The sequence below is a fragment of the Dendrobates tinctorius genome, unplaced genomic scaffold (genome assembly GCF_039654945.1).
Source record: "Dendrobates tinctorius isolate UK_male_01 unplaced genomic scaffold, ASM3965494v1 ptg000158l, whole genome shotgun sequence".
Classification (NCBI taxonomy): Eukaryota; Metazoa; Chordata; class Amphibia; order Anura; family Dendrobatidae; genus Dendrobates; species Dendrobates tinctorius.
Window position 1 is genome coordinate 12,017,049 of NW_027361825.1, and position 17,201 is coordinate 12,034,249.

Genomic DNA, 17,201 nt, shown 5'->3' on the forward strand with positions numbered 1-17,201 from the left:
AAGGTAATATCTTTGTCTTTTGAACAAATCCAACTTAATGTCCCTAGATCCCAATTCTTCCGTTATCTTCAACTCAGATCAGCTGTCTATTCCCATTTACGGTATTCAAGTACGACCCAACCCATCTCTCCCTTTAATAGGAATCCTTAAATCCCAAAGCCCTCAGAGCCTTATCTCTACTCTTTACACGTACATGTTGTCGGCAGGAACTGACTCTGCTATAACGACAATTAGGGGAAAGTGGGAGGATCTCATTCCTGGTGCTCAGGCTGAGGATTGGGAGGAGATTCTTGAATCTCCAACTAAAGTATCTCCATCTATCAATAATAGAATGACTCAATTATATATCTTACACCAGTCATATCTAACTCCATTGCGACTTTTCAGGATGGGTCGTCTCCAATCCTCGGGATGTTAGAGGTGTCATATAATGGAAGGAAACTTTGTACATATGGTGTGGGGATGCCCCATTGTCCTTTCATACTGGCCTGAAGTAACATCACTGCTAACATGCTTAGTGCAAATTCCTGTTCCTCTTAGTCCATCAGTTTGTTTATTCAGGGTGCTAGATGAGGAGAATTGGGGACACTATGTTAGGATCTTTCTATGCAAAACACTTTTCTAGGAAGGTGCTGGCGTTACGTTGGATGGGAGGGTCAAGCCCCTCTCTGAGAGCCTGGATTGACCTGGTAAACTCGGTTATCCCATATGAGAGAACACTTTATCAAAACGTTCTAAATTTGGGGAAATTTGATAAAATCTGGGATATATGGAATTCCTCTCATCTCACTATATCAGGAAGTGGAGGCTCGGTACCACCGTGACTATTATAGTTGAAATCTATCGAGATGTATTTATGGCATCACATAATTTTTTTTAATATTATATAATGTACTAGGCAGCGTGTTAGGTTGTAGTTTAATTAGATTGCTAGTGCTTTTGTGATATGTACTTTCAAAGATATAGAGCTTGACAATGCTTCTGTTCACCTGTTTAATAATTAATTACCTAAGCAATAACTCATAGACCTGTGAAACTAAATTGTATAAACAATTTAATGTGTGAATTGCTATTCACTTACAATTATTTTGGCAAAACGCATGTGTATTATCTTGGTGTATGCATAAATGTACATGTGGTTTCTCTTTCTTGGTTAATAAAGGTTTTGTTTTTTTAAATTTGTTTATTAGGTAAAATTGTAAAAAGCCAAATTAGTCAAACAAAAATAAAGGGGTACCACAGTGAAGGAAGTGCCCTATAACCAGCGGACAGAAAGGGGGGGGGGGGGGTGTTTAAAAGGTACAACTGGCCCCTCAGATCCTCAATATTAATCTGACCTGATAGCAAAATGACTATAGTTGCCCATAGGATATGTCATCCACTTTTTTTATTATTATTATTTATTTATATAGCGCCATTAATTCCATGGTGCTGTACATGGGAAGGGGGGTTACATACAAAGTTATAGATATCGTTACATACAAAGTTATAGATATCGTTAACAGTAAGCAAATTTACAATGACGGACTGGTACAGAGGGGAGAGGACCCTGTCCTTGAGGACTTACATCCACTTGCCCAAGTAAGTCACAATAATATGTATGGGTATAATATTCTTTTCTTATAAGCACCATTTATTTGTACCATATAAATGAGGTTATGTATATACTATTCATCCTATCGGCAACTATAGTCATTTTGCTGTCAGGTCAGACTAATATTGAGGATCTGAGAGGCCAGTAGTACCTTTTTACCCCCCCCCTTTTCTGTTAATTGATTATAGGACACTTCCTTCACTGTGGTACCCATTTGTTTTTGTTGCTTGACTAATTTGGCTTTTTACAATTTTACCTAATAAAGGATAAGTTTTAATGTCCACCTTGCTACACAGATAATCCCTTAATTAGCCCCTATGGTATATCCTGGCCCCCGTGTGTCAAATTTCTGGCTCCAGCCGTATGTTCTTTCATCCTGCCCTCATGAGTAATCTATTCTGTCCCATGATCCTGCCCCATCTTTCTCCAGCCTGCCCCATCTGTCTCCATCTTGCCTCATCATCCTGCCCCATCTGTCTCCAATCCTGCCCCGTGCTCTATTCTGCCCCCCTGTGCTCCATTCTGCTCCCCCCTGTGCTCCATTCTGCCCCGTGGCAAATTTAGGCCATGGCCCCGACCACCCCCATTTCACAACTAGTCACATCCATATATATATGCCTCAATCTAAATCTTAATAATCTTTATTTTTATATAGCGCTAACATATTCCGCAGCGCTTTACAGTTTGTACACATTATCATCACTGTCCCCGATGGGGCTCCCAATCTAAATTCGCACCCATTTAGCACTGCTGATCACCCTGACTGGTACTGAGGGCACAGTGGCTGGTACTGTGGGCACACTGACCGGTACTAAGGAAAAGAATGAAAGAACAGAGAGAGAGAGAAAAAAAAAAAGAACAGAGAAAGAAAAAGAGAGAGAAAGAAAGAACGGAGAAAGAACAGAGAGAGAAAGAGGGGAAAGAAGAAAGAGAAAGATCAGAGCGGGAAAGAAAGAACAGAGCGAGAGAAACAGAGAGAGAAAGAAAGATTCTATAAAGGTACTACAGCAGCCCGGCTCCCATTGTAGTGCCCACCTAAGCCTCCTGGTGCAGGATATGATCTCACATGGCCGACATCCCCGATTCCAAGGTGATCCCGCTGTTCGCGCTGTCGGAGGAGGACACGGTGATGGATCTGAAGCATTCCCTGAAGTGCCTCCATGGTTCCGTGACAATCTCTTCCCAAAATTATCTCATTTCCTATCAGCTTCCAGCACGTCACTTCCGTGGAATGTCACGTGTGAGTTTTAAAGTGCTCCTCGAAGCTCCGTCTACTTCTGTGTCCGTGGGAAAAGTAAGCTCCCGACCGGGACAGCGGGGTCTGTGTTATGAACAGGTCACCGAGGAGGATGGCAGGAATAGGCTAGGCCACCAGGAAACCAGAAAGGTTGGTCACTTAGCGAATTGCAGACCCCTAATCCTAACAACACAACTATCAGTAGCAGTGGAGCGTACCTACGATGCCCTAGACGCCTCGACACAGTCGGAGAACTAACTAGGCCTAAAGCAAGAAAGGTGAAATCTAAACTGCCCCGGAGTAAAACCCCAAAGAAATAGCCCCCAAACATATATTGTCGGTGAGACCAGATAAGGGACAAACACAGGCAGAAAATAGACTAAGCAAATGAATGGGCCCAAACTGTCTAGATAGCAATCACACAAAAACCCTAAAAAATCTAACATGTCTGATGTACAAAAAATACTGAGGTCTCAGGCTATGCGCACACGTAGTCTTTTGGGTGTGCAGATTTTGGAGCGAAAACCGCAGGTAAATCCGCAGGACAAAAGTCCTGCGGTTTTACACCTCATAATGGAGGAAGTGTAAAACTGCAGCGTTTCTGCACCAAACAATTGACATGCTTCGGATTGTAAACCGCGCAGAAAAATCTGCAGCATGTGCACTGCGTTTTTTTTTTCCAATGAAAATAAAGGTACTGTACAACACAGCAGAATCTGCTGCGTTTCCGAAGAGCCAAAACCGCTGCGGAAACGCAGCAGATTTCACTACGTGTGCACATACCCTCACGACCTCTCCCCCACTATATCAGCATTCTGGCGTAAACTGGCAGCAAAGCAAAAGAGACCAAAATAACAGGGGACTGAACAAACCGACACAAGCTGCAACATATGGAGCGGGGTCCAGCACAGCCTCAGAAGGGAACACGCTGAACCCACACAGCAAAGCGGAGAGGCAAAACCAGATCAGAAGCAAAGGATTAGCAAATGAACAACTCAGCTGAAAAATGCAGGATCAGGCAGGAGACAGCAGACCTCAAGTTGCACAGGAAGAACTAATCACCAGCAACAATTGAGAGAAGCCTGCTCACTTAAATACTCCTAATCAGTAACCCCAGATTTCCAATCATCGTCAGGTGGCAGACCTCTGTCAATCCGGCCAGCTCCACTACCCACAGTAACCACCAGAGGGAGCCCCGACTCAGAAGTAAGAGAATTCACAACAGGTCTGACTCTCAAAATCGGGACTGTCCCGCTGGATCTTGGACAGTTGACAGGTATGAATGCTCCCCACCATACACCGACCTCGTACATGCACTGCTCTGCACACCTCATACACCCACGGTTCCGCTCCGTACACCTTGTACACACGCTGCCACGCTCCACACACCTCGTACACACATGGCTCCACTCCGTAACCCTTGCACACGCGTGGCTCCGCTCCTTACACTCCGTACACGCGTGGCCCCGCTTCGCACACCCCGTACACGCGCGACCCCGCTCCGTACAGCGCCATGACAACCAGCACAGCAGAGTCATGCACACACTGAGGCCCCTGATCATGTGACCCCTGACTCCTCCCCTCCTGTAACCTCATGCCAGCTTCTGTGCGCACAGAACAGCCATATATGAACAACCCGAGCAGATGCAGGAGAGGAGAATCTGCCGCCCCATCTCTTCAGGGACGCACCGCCGCCTGAGGCAAAGGACTCAACTTGCCTCATGGTAGGTGCGCCCCTGAGCGCCAGACACCTATGGGCTGGCCCATCTTCTTGAGAGCAAAGGATCAGCTATGTTGGAATCCAACATATCCTATCTTCCCTACTCCAAAACATAAGTTGCCCAAGAGTCTTGACACTCCCCTGCTACACATTACATGGTAGGCTACTTATGACAAAATTAGCAGGTTCAAATGAATTTCTGGCAGCATACACGACCTCACCCAGTCACATGTTTGTGTGGTTGCTGTCAACAGGTATTTTCCAAGCCACAGAGAAAAATGGCACATTGGGTGGGAGAAAGGATGGGCAAATACTCAGTGTGCACTGTGTTTCCATCTCTGGCCATAGCTTATATAGCCTGAATAGGGGTCGTCTTGTATGATATTCCAAGCATTAGATAAGATGGCCATCTTTGTTGCAGAGTACATAATGAAACTCATTCCGCAAATCCCTGACTGTACTATGGAGAGTGCCTCATGCATGGTATCTTCCCTCCAGAAGTAGGCAGATGGAAGAAGGTGATCCCCAATAGATGTAGCCCTGGATGTGGAACTGGTACCTAAACCCCAAAATTTCTTCATGCTCTACAGTATATTGGTTACATGTCAATACTTCCTTTTAAGACTGCCTCAATTTTGCAATGCCATTAAAAGACTTTCATCCCTGGTACTTTTCTGTTTAGGGTGTTTTTTTTCCCAGTCTAACCTTCACCTGACAGTTCTTAATCCACCTCAATAGTTGGAACAGAGCTGCTACCCTTTCTGGCCTGTGCACCACAGCTGGATCTGGGCTTTTCCCTCAGTACATCTTGGTGATGATGAGATGACACACGTTCTCCAGCTCCTTTTTTTTTATGGGTATATTCTCTCAGCAAGTTGGGTGGTTTCCTGCCAGGTGATGGTCTCCTTACACTTGTCTGAGATTATCATCTTATCATTACTGATCTTCCCCTTCATCTCATCTTCCACCATGCTCTTTATGTTGAAAGTGGACTCTAGGGAGGTTTTGACAGTTGTGCGAGGTTTCTGCCAGGAAGTGCTAGTGGCTGGACAAGGGGGGCAGGTGAGGAGGACAAGGATGAGAAGGTGAGTAGATGGTGGTCAGATAGGGGGAAGGGAGAGGTTGTGAGATTTGATAGGAACAGAGGCAAGTGAAGAGGAGGTCTAATGTATGTCCATCTGTGTGGGTGGCTGTGGAGGACCACTGAGTAAGTCCAAAGGAAGAGGTAAGTGACAGGTGTTTGGAGGCTGCTGGGTGTCAGTGGGGATGCTGAAGTCCCCCATGATGATGGTGGGGATGTCAGAAGAGAGAAAGTGGAGCCAGGTGAATTGGTCGATGAAGGCAGTGGCTGAGCCCGGTGGTCGGTATATGACAGCCATTTGGAGATTAGAGGGAGAGTAAATACGGACAGAGTGAACCTCGAAAGAAGGGAGGATGAGAGAGGGTGGGGGTTGGATAGGGTTGAAGGAGCAGTGTTTAGAAAGGAGGAAACCCACTCCTCAATCTCGTACACCTGAATGAGGACAGTGGGTTGGTTATCAGTGTAGGTTCTGAACACTTGAGTCTGCTTGGTTGTGGTTGATGACAATCATATCCCCTCCAGCTGACAATCTCAGACTTGTCTCCTATGAGGATGAACAGCCTGGATAGCAGCTCCACAGGCCTAAGCTTCATCTGGATTGATACTTTTGTTCAGCTGTCGCCCATTGAAGACATCCTGTAGCAGCTTCTACACCTTGAGGATATGCATTGATGCCACTAGGAGAATCTCATGAATCTGGGAACTTTCAAACTTGGCATCTTGCAGGGCTTTCTCAACAGGCTTCATAGTACCACAGTAATCAGAACACAGCTCCTCAAAGTGGGTTCTAGTGATGGAGGTGTATTTGTCAATGTCCTCATAAAGAAAGTCAATTTCAATGCTTGCCTGGGTGCTGGAGGACAGAGTGAGCTTAGCCCTCTCACACGCAGTTCAGTCTCCTCAGAGCCTTCTTAATTTGGGTAATGTCCTTTTTGTTTGCGTTTGAATACTTCAACAAAGCGGTTAACTACTCTTATCAAAGTCCTCTCCTCCCAGCTGAGTGTTACTCAATGTGTCTTTCACCTCAAGAATGCCCTCATCGATGGCAAGGATGGAAACCTCAAAAGGTGCCAACTCCCAGGTCAAGGATGAGAACTTTACACTCCCTGTGGGCTCCCTTATCCAGGCCGTAGGCGATGACAGCTCATTGATGATCCTCAGCACATTGAGTCCCGTGATGACACCGGCATCTTTGGTAGCCTAGTAATGGGAGTCATTGCAAGCTCTTTCTACCTCTTGTTGCCTCCAGCGAAAAAATATTTCCAGAATCCGTCCTTTCCTCAACCTACTAAAAAGCTTGTGCAAGTCCTCAGCATCTCCTGTCTCGACTACTGCAATATCCTTTTATGTGGACTCCCTGCTAACACTCTCACACCTTTCAAGTCCATCCTTATCTCTGCTGCCCGACTAATTCATCTCTCTCCTCCGCAAATCTCTTCACTGGCACCCATTCCCTCAGCGTATCCTGTTCAAATTACTAGTACTGACCTACAAGGCCATCTATAACCTGTCTCCTCCATATAGTTTTGAACTAATATCCCAATATCTTCCCTCACGTTATCTCCGGTCCGCCTCTCCTCCACACTTATTCGCCGCCAAGACTTCTCCCAAATATCCCCCATCCTCTGGAATTCTGTACCCAACATGTCCAACTATCAACCAAATTCGGATCTTTCAGATGGAACCTGAAAACCCATCTTTTCAAGAAAGCATACAGCCGGCAATGACCCCGCTGCATCCTCACCACTACCGGAGCTACCGCCTGACCAACACCGGAGATGCTACACTCCCCCAACCTACTGTCTCCTTCCCCACCATCCTGTAGCATGTAAGCCCGAAAGGGCAGGGTCCTCTCCCCTCTGTATCAGTCTGTCATTGTTAGCTTGTTTACTGTAAGCAATATCAGTAATTTGTATGTAACCCCTTCTCATGTACCTCACCATGGAATCAATGGTGCTATATAAATAAATAATAAAAGTAGGCCGGCACGGTGATGACAGCATTGGTGACTTGATGACCCAGATATGCCTCTGCTGTCTCCTTCATCTTCTGGAGCACCATAGAGGAGATCTCCTCTGGGGAGAATGTCTTCTGCTCTCCTTTATACTCCACTCTTATCTTGGGCTTTCTCCTATTACTCACCACCTGAAATGGCCAATGCTTCATGTCACCCTGCACCACAGGATCATCCAACCTTCTGCCAATCAGCCTCTTGGCATCAAACACCGTGTTCTGGGGGTTGAGCACCACCTGGTTGTTGGCGGCGTCTCCAATCAGTCTTTTGGTGTCAGTGAAGGCCACGTAGCTGGGGGAGGTGCGATTTCCCTGGTCATTGGCGATGATCTCCACCTTGCCCCCACACAGGAATAGGTGGTGCCCAGGTCAATGCCAATCCTTTAGATACCATCTTCTGTCAGTATGTGTGCAGTCAGAGAAATCAGGATAGGTGGCTCAGACAGGAAGCGCTGCAGCTCTTGTAACAGAATGGGACAGTCTTCGGTCTTCTCACACACACTAACTGATCCTCCGTGCTGCTTGGTTCTATATAAGTTGAGAGAGCAGATACGTCACAACTCTTCTAACCAATCAGAATGCGGTCTTCACATGCTCCCGACGTCGCTAGGCAACTCTCCCGAAGTTTCCCGAGTGGTCCCAGCTGAGCCAGCCAATCACGGCGCAGCTTACCTCATAGACGATGGGAGACTATTCGCTAGCATTCAAGAGGGTTTCCGCACTCGTCCAATCGAAGTCTGCGGCTGTTGGTGACGTCACATCTCTGGGGGGAAATTTTTCCCGATAGCTTGTCCAATCAGAGACAGCTGTGCTTCTCAGCCAACCGGGCGGCTGTCGCGAGACTCCGCGGGACGACACTGGAAAATGCGCGCGGCGAGGAGATTGCCTGACGCAAGTGACGCAATTTAGTCAGAACTAGTAACCGCCGTGTCCTCCGCTCCTGTGTGAGGTGAGGGCGCTGAGGTATGAGACGTGAGGGGACATGTCTCCAGCGTGATAAATGAGGAGAAACGTGTAGCGACGAATTAGATGGAGAATGCGACGGTTTTTTTTTTTCAGGTGGATATTGTGGTTTAGGGAGGAGTAAAGGCTGTGGTGATGAAGGGGTTACTTAGGGTCTGATCTCTGAGCCCCCTCTAGAGCACAGTGAAGGGGAACGTGTCTATGGCCGCCCCTTGTAGTGAGAGTCCGCCTTTCTGTTCATTGCTCTTATAATTTCATGTGTATGGGCGGGGGGTGCGTCCTGAGGCCCCCACAATCACACAAAGCCCCATCCCCCACGAGGAGCGCACAGCTACAAAGCCTCTGCTGCTGAATCCGTACCCCACTCTGGCGGAGGGGATTGTGGGGTCTCAGGAATCCGGACCTTCACTTATCTGCTAAAAATTGCAAGTGCAAGGAAATATGAAAAAAAAATAACATTTCAAATGTTTAGTTACTCTTTAAGAAGAGTTGGCAGCCTCAGACTAGGAAATGTACTAAATAACAAAAATGGTCAGAAGGGTCCTTCATGCCCCCCCCTAAAGGACCTGACGCTCTATCAAAAATTGGGTTCCAACATCTGAGTTGGAGGGTTTTACAACCCTTGTTGTCCCCCTTCGGTGCGAAAGCTCGAAGTAGACTAAAGGGCCTGTCACACAAGCGATATCGCTATAACATCACTGGTTTTTGTGACGTTATAGCGATATCGCTATGTGTGATACCTCCGACCGGCTACCCCGCTGGTTATCACTGATCGCGCGAGAACGTCCTGGGCCGTTTCTCGTCAGCTTCCTGTGATGCCGACGAGCGACGCGTGGACGCGGGCGGGAGGATGTCAGGATCGCCTCATCTGACAGGTTAGTAGCGACCCCCGACCCCTGCTATGTCGCTGGTGAGATCTGCCTGTGTGGCAGCTCACTAGCGACCACTTAGCGATGCACCAGCGATCCTGACCGCGTCATATCGCTGGTCGGGATCGCTGGTGCATCGCTAAGTGTGACAGTACCTTAAAGCTAAAATAGGGATTTCCAAAACCAAAGTAAAGACCCCCCACCATTCATTCTCTCTCTCTCTCTCTCTATATATATATATATATATATATATATATATATATATATATATATAATGTGTTTTGTAATAATACTTCCATGCGTCACTGATGTTATGTGACTTCTTGCAGCGTTGTGATTACCCGCCGTCTTTAAAGGGGAAACGCGTTGTTTTTGCTGTCAATGTCTTTGCTGTCGGTAACTATGGGTAATATTTGTATATATCTGATTAGTCAATCATGTCTATTACAGGGGTCTTTGACTGCTTGTGATTGTCTTACTATCGGCTATAACATTTGTTTTGGTATCCCAAGTATTGCCGTTATGGTTATCAGTTTGTCTTCAGTATATCATTGGGATAATATGCCCTTACTTTATCTTTTTACTATATGCAGTGGCTTATTTCTCTTTGCGGGAGGTGACATTCACTTACAGGTTCTCTTCACAAAATTAGAATATCATCAAAAAGTTAATTTATTTCAGTTCTGCAATACAAAAAGTGAATTTCTTATATAGAGTCATTACATACAGAGTGATCTATTTCAAGTGTTTATTTCTGTTAATGATGATTATGGCTTACAGCCAATGAAAACCCAAAAGTCATTATCTCAGTAAATTAGAATAATTAACAAAACACACCTGCAAAGGCTTCCTAAGCATTTACAAAGGTCCCTTAGTCTGTTTCAGTAGCTCCACAATCATGGGGAAGACTGCTGACCTGACATGTCCAGAAGGCAGTCATTGACACACTCCACAAGGAGGGTAAGCCACAAAAGGTCATTGCTAAAGAAGCTGGCTGTTCAGAGTGCTGTATCCAAGAATATTAATGGAAAGTTGAGTGGAAGGAAAAAGTGTGGTAGATAAAGGTGCACAAGCAACCGGGATAACCAAAGCCTTGAAAGGATTAAGAAAAGGTAATTCAAAAAATGGTGGAGATTCACAAGGCGTGGACTGCTGCTGGAGTCATTGCCTCAAGAGCCACCACACACAGACATATCCAGTACATGGGCTGCAAGTGTCACATTCCTTGTGTCAAATGTTCCTAAAGACCAAACATCACCTATTGGAGAGGATTACATTGAAATTTTTGTAAGTCAGTAGTCAAGTGGCTTGCATAATACAGAGCGAATCAGCCAATCAGTGAGAGGGAGCCACCAATCAAAGTAAACTGCACAGAGTCGGTGATGGAGTGTGGACATCACCGTTGGAGCTGTGGTGTCAAGCGTACGATAAATATTTACACATAGTGTGGTAGTTCGGCTGACTCACCTGCACAGACACAGGAACACTGTCTCTTTAAAACTTCCATTGGTTTATTATGCATTCGGCATAAACCAATGCCAAGTTAAAATAAACACTGCCCTTTTGGCAAAACAGGAAATCAAAATAAAATGGTATACAGACTCTGCAGCTGTGGGAATCCGCGCTCCCAGGATGTAACAGCTAAGTTCAGTATAGTTTAACACAAAAACAACTTCTCTGGAGCTGCCGGCTTCAGCCCCACTGAACACTGCCTCAGGAGGTCGACTTTTTAAACCCCAGACCATACCCTGGTGTGGAGATAAGGTGGATAACTTCCCATCAGTTCTATGGTTGTCCACAAAAACCCAGCCCTTAGAATGGCAGATGAACCCCTCTCAACATATAGTGTGCTGGAGGAAACTTGGGTTTCAAATCACAGAAGCTAGTAGCCTCAGTGAGACATACAGTTAGGTCCATATATATTTGGACAGAAACAACATTTTTCTAATTTTGGTTCTAGACATTACCACAATGAAAACAATTCAGATGCAGTTGAAGTTCAGACTTTCAGCTTTCATTTGAGGGTATCCACATTAAAATTGGATGAAGGGTTTAGGAGTTTCGGCTCCTTAACATGTGCCACCCTGTTTTTAAAGGGACCAAAAGTAATTGGACAGATTAAATAATTGTAAATAAAATGTTCATTTCTAGTACTTGGTTGAAAACCCTTTGTTGGCAATGACTGCCTGAAGTCTTGAACTCATGGACATCACCAGACGCTATGTTTCCTCCTTTTTGATGCTCTGCCAGGCCTTCACTGCGGTGGTTTTCAGTTGCTGTTTGCGTGTGGGCCTTTCTGTCTGAAGTTTAGTCTTTAACAAGTGAAATGCATGCTCAATTGGGTTGAGATCAGATGACTGACTTGGCCATTAAAGAATATTCCACTTCTTTGCTTTAATAAACTCCTGGATCAGTTTGGCTGCATTTGGCTGGATCTGAGCACACAGTACGGCTCTGAATACCTCAGAATTCATTTGGCTGCTTTTGTCCTGTGTCACATCATCAATAAACACTAGTGACCCAGTGCGACTGGCAGCCATGCATGCCCAAGCCATCACACTGCCTCCGCCGTGTTTTACAGATGATGTGGTACGCTTTGGATCATGAGCTGTACCACGCCTTCGCCATACTTTTCTCTTTCCATCATTCTGTTAGAGGTATTGATCTTGGTTTCATTTGTCCAATGAATGTTCTTCCAGAACTGTGCTGGCTTTTTTAGATGTATTTTTTTAGCAAAGTCCAGTCTAGCCTTTTTATTATTGATGCTTATGAGTGGCTTGCACCTGCAGTGAACCCTCTGTATTTACTTTCATGCAGTCTTCTCTTTATGGTAGATTTGGATATTGATACGCCTACCTCCTGGAGAGTGTTGTTCACTTGGTTGGCTGTTGTGAAGGGTTTTCTCTTCACCATGGAGATTATTCTGCGATCATCTACCACTGTTGTCTTCCGTGGGCGCCCAGGTCTTTTTGCATTGATGAGTTCACCAGTGCTTTCTTTCTTTCTCAGGATGTACCAAACTGTAGATTTTGCCACTCCTAATGTTGTAGCAATTTCTCGGATGGGTTTTTTCTGTTTTTGCAGCTTAAGGATGGCTTGTTTCACCTGCATGGAGAGCTCCTTTGACCGCATGTTTCTTTCACCGCAAAACCTTCCAAATGCAAGCACCACACCTCAAATCAAATCCAGGCCTTTTATCTGCTTAATTGAGAATGACATAACGAAGGGATTTCCCACACCTGTCCATGAAATAGCCTTGGAGTCAATTGTCCAATTACTTTTGGTCCCTTTAAAAACCGGGTGGCACATGTTAAGGAGCTGAAACGCCAAAACCTTTCATCCAATTTTAATGTGGATACCCTCAAATGAAAGCTGAAAGTCTGAACTTCAACTGCATCTGAATTGTTTAGTTTAAAATTCATTGTTGTAATGTCTAGTACCAAAATTAGAAAAATGCTCTCATCATTCTCCCGTGCTCTGCCGGCTATCGGCACGTGCAGGGGAGAATGAGGAGTTATATTTAACAACCATCAGCCTACTCCTGCTGCCGCTAATAACAGTGACAGCAGGAACCGCGGATGGGAGTATTCATCAGCCGCCGCCTGCGCTGTAAATAAATAAATGAAAAAATTGCCGTGGGTTCCCCTGTATTTTCTATAACCAGCCAGGCAAAACTCACAGCTGGGGGATGCAACTGTTAGCTTCAGCAAGATTCGTTATCAAGAATAGAGGGGTCCTCATGCTGTTTTTTTGTTTAAATTATTTAAATAAATAATTTAAAAAAACGGGGTGGGGTCCCCCCCATTTTTGACAACCAGGCTTACTAAAGCTGACAGCTGGGGGCTGGTATTCTCAGGCTGGTAAGGGGCCATGGATATTGACCCCCTGCCTAAAAATAGCAGCCCACAACTGCCCAGAAAAAACACATCTATTAGATGTGCTAATTGTGGCGCTTTGCCTGGCTCTTCACACTTGACCTGTAGCCGTGGCAAGTGGGGTTAAGATTTGTGGGGTTGATGTCACCTTTGTATTGTCAGGTGACATCGAGCCCATGGCTTTATTAATGGACACGGAACACAAAAAAAGAGCAATCACAAGTCCAAAGTTATTATGAAAAATCCATGAAAAAATTCTTTATTATAAAAAAGCATACAGATGAGGAAAGCAAAACACCACAATGTGAAATTAGCTAAAAAACCAAGGCGCTGACACATGCTGCGGACATCCCAATTATAGTGTAAATTACAGCAAGATAATATTGCATTTAAATAAACACCCCTATGCCCTTAATTTAATAGATCATAATATCAGGTAAAATTCCACAAACAGAACCCATTAGTAATATATAAGCACCAACATAAGTGGGCACTCGATTTCTCTCAATACATGGGTAATTACTGAAGTAAACCTACCTAATTGGCAAAGCGGCAGCAGGGGGGAAGAAATGAAAGCAGACAGTGTGCCAGCGTCACCCCAAATGGAGTAGTGTCTATAAGACACCTATTCATTACTAATCCTATAGTTACATTGTAAATAAAGACACAGCCTGAATAAAGTCCTTTAATTGAAAAAATGACACTCCTTTAATAATCTCAATTAACTCATACTTATAACCTTGCCTAATTCCACCGAAGTCCTCGATCTCCTGTAATAAAACTATAATAAAACAACAATATACTATACCTATCCGTCGTTCTGTCTCACGCAGTAATCCATGTCTGGGGGATAATTGGTTTTCAACCTGGACGGTGCCAAGATGCGACCGTCCAGGCTGAGAACCACTGGTGAGTGAGCTGCTGGGAACGCAGCGTCAGTAACCGGGGGTAACATAGTTATACATAGTAACATAGTTATTAAGGTTAAAGGAAGACTTTAAGTCCATTTAGTTCAACCCATATCCTATCCTAACTTGCCCTAACATCTTGATCCAGAGGAAGGCAAAAAAAACCCATGTAGCAAACAGCTTCGCATTGGGGAAAAAAATTCCTTCCCGACTCCACATACGGCAATCAGACTAGCTCCCTGGATCAACGCAATATTAAGGAAACTAGTGTATATACCCTGTAATATTATACTTTTCAAGAAAGGCATCCAGTCCCTTCTTAAATTTTATTAGGGAATCACTCATTACAACATCATATGGCAGAGAGTTCCATAGTCTCACTGCTCTTACAGTAAAGAATCCGCATCTGTGAGTATGCTTAAACCTTCTTTCCTCCAGACGTAGAGGATGCCCCCTTGTCCCCGTCACAGGTCTAAGAGTAAAAAGATCATTAGAAAGGTCTTTGTATTGTCCCCGCATATATTTATACATTGTAATAAGATCACCCCTAAGCCTTCGATTTTCCAAACTAAATAACCCCAAGTGTAATAACCTGTCTTGGTATTGCAGACCCCCTAGTTCCCTAATAACCTTGGTCGCTCTTCTCTGCACCCGCTCCAGTTCAGCTATGTCTTTCTTATACACCGGAGACCAGAACTGTACACAGTATTCTAAGTGTGGTCGCACTAGTGACTTATTTAGAGGTAAAATTATGTTCTCCTCATGAGCATCTATGCCTCTTTTAATGCATCCCATTATTTTATTTGCCTTTGCAGCCGCTGCCTGACACTGGCCACTAAATGTGAGTTTGTCGTCCACCCATACACCCAGGTCTTTTTCAGTGACAGTTTTGCCCAGTGTTTTACAATTAAGCACATAATTATACATCTTGTTTGTTCTACCCAAGTGCATGACCTTACATTTATCCCCATTAAAGCTCATTTGCCATTTATCCGCCCAAGCTTCTAGTTTACATAAATCCTCCTGTAATATAAAATTGTCCTCCTCTGTATTAATTACCCTGCAGAGTTTAGTGTCATCTGCAAATATTGAAATTCTACTCTCTATGCCCCCTACAAGGTCATTAATAATTATGTTAAAAAGAAGCAGCCCCAAAACTGACCGCTGTGGTACCCCACTGCTAACGGTGACCCAGTCCGAGTGTGCTCCATTAATAACCACCATTTGTTTCCTATCTCTGAGCCAGTTCTTAACCCACCTACACATATTTTCCCCTATCCCCATTGTTCTCATTTTATGTATCAACCTTTTGTGTGGCACCGTATCAAAAGCTTTTGAAAAGTCCATGTACACCACTTGCACTGCATTCCCTTGGTCCAGTCCTGAACTTACCTCTTCATAAAAGCTTATCAGATTAGTCTGACAGGAACGGTCCCTTGTAAACCCATGTTGATATTGAGTCATGAGGTTATTCTTCTCCATATACTCCAGTATAGTATCTCTTAGAAAACCCCCCAGGATTTTACCCACAGTTGAGGTTAAACTTACTGGCCTATAATTTCCAAGTTCACTTTTTGTCCCCTTTTTGAATATTGGCACCACATTTGCTATACGCCAGTCCTGTGGTACAGACCCTGTTATTATGGAATCTTTAAAGATTAAAAATAATGGTCTATCTATGACTGTGCTTAATTCCTGCAGTACTCGGGGGTGTATCACATCCGGGCCCGGGGATTTGTCAATTTTAGTGATTTTTAGACGCCGCCGTACTTCATGCTGGGTTAAGCAGGTGACATTTAATGGAGAATTTTTATCCCTGATCATGTTATCCATCATGGGATTTTCTTGTGTAAATACTGTTGAAAAAAAGTCATTTAGCATATTGGCTTTTTCCTCATCCTCATCCACTATTTCACCCAGACTATTTTTAAGGGGGCCAACACTATCATTTTTTAGCTTCTTACTATTTATGTAGTTAAAGAATATTTTGGGATTATTTTTACTTTCTCTGGCAATGAGTCTCTCTGTCTCAATCTTTGCTATTTTGATTTTCTTTTTATAGAATTTATTTAATTTTCTGTATTTATTTAATGCCTCATCACTACCTATTTGCTTTAATTCTCTAAATGCTTTATTTTTTATCTCTTATTGCACCCCTTACAGCTCTATATAGCCATAGTGGTTTCCTCCTATTTCTAGCATGTTTATTCCCATATGGTATATATTGTGCACAGGTCCTATTCAGGATACTAATAAACGTCTCCCATTTCCTTTGTCTATTTTTATGTCTCAGGATATCGTCCCAGTTAATTGCACCAAGATCATCTCTCATCCGTTGGAAATTTGCCTTCCTGAAGCTTAGTGTCCTTGTAACCCCTCTACTACACATCTTATTAAAGGATACATGAAAACGTATTAATTTGTGATCACTATTACCCAAGTGACCCTCAACCCTTACATTTGATATGCGGTCTGGCCTGTTGGTTAATATTAGGTCTAGCAGTGCCCCCCTCTTGTTGGGTCCTGAACCAGTTGTGCAAGGTAATTGTCTCTCATAGTTGTCAAAAACCTATTACCTTTGCTGGAACTGCAGGTTTCGGTTCCCCAATTTATTTCAGGGTAGTTGAAGTCCCCCATAATAATGACTTCTCCTTGGGTCGCCGCTTCATCTATTTGCTTTATGAGGATATTCTCTGTTGCTTCCATTATTTTTGGTGACTTATAACAAACCCCTATCAGTAACTTATTATTTTTCCCCCCTCCCTTTATCTCTACCCACAGGGACTTCATTAGATTCATATATATTATCACGAAGGATGGGTTTTAAGGATGATTTTACATATAAACACACGCCTCCCCCTCGCTTATTTGTTCGGTCATTTCTGAACAGACTATAGCCCTGTAAATTAACCGCCCAGTCATGGCTCTCGTCCAGCCATGT

General features: G+C 44.1%; 1 protein-coding gene and 1 pseudogene across 7 annotated transcripts in view; one reads left to right on the forward strand and one right to left on the reverse strand.

Moving 5' to 3' along the window:
• Positions 1-6,280: 6,280 nt before the first annotated feature.
• On the reverse strand, positions 6,281-8,322 carry LOC141052187 (heat shock 70 kDa protein-like; annotated as a pseudogene).
• Positions 8,323-8,431: 109 nt separating this feature from the next.
• Positions 8,432-17,201, forward strand: part of LOC141051856 (uncharacterized) — a 41,193-nt gene continuing 32,423 nt past the window's right edge. For 4 of the 7 annotated variants that reach the window (XM_073548952.1, XM_073548951.1, XM_073548956.1 and 1 more), the window contains exon 1: positions 8,432-8,594. The gene's annotated coding sequence lies outside the window, so the exon portion shown is untranslated. Of the gene's footprint in view, positions 8,609-17,201 lie in introns of all 7 variants that reach the window. The other 3 variants (XM_073548954.1, XM_073548955.1, XM_073548957.1) reach the window with 1 other exon arrangement.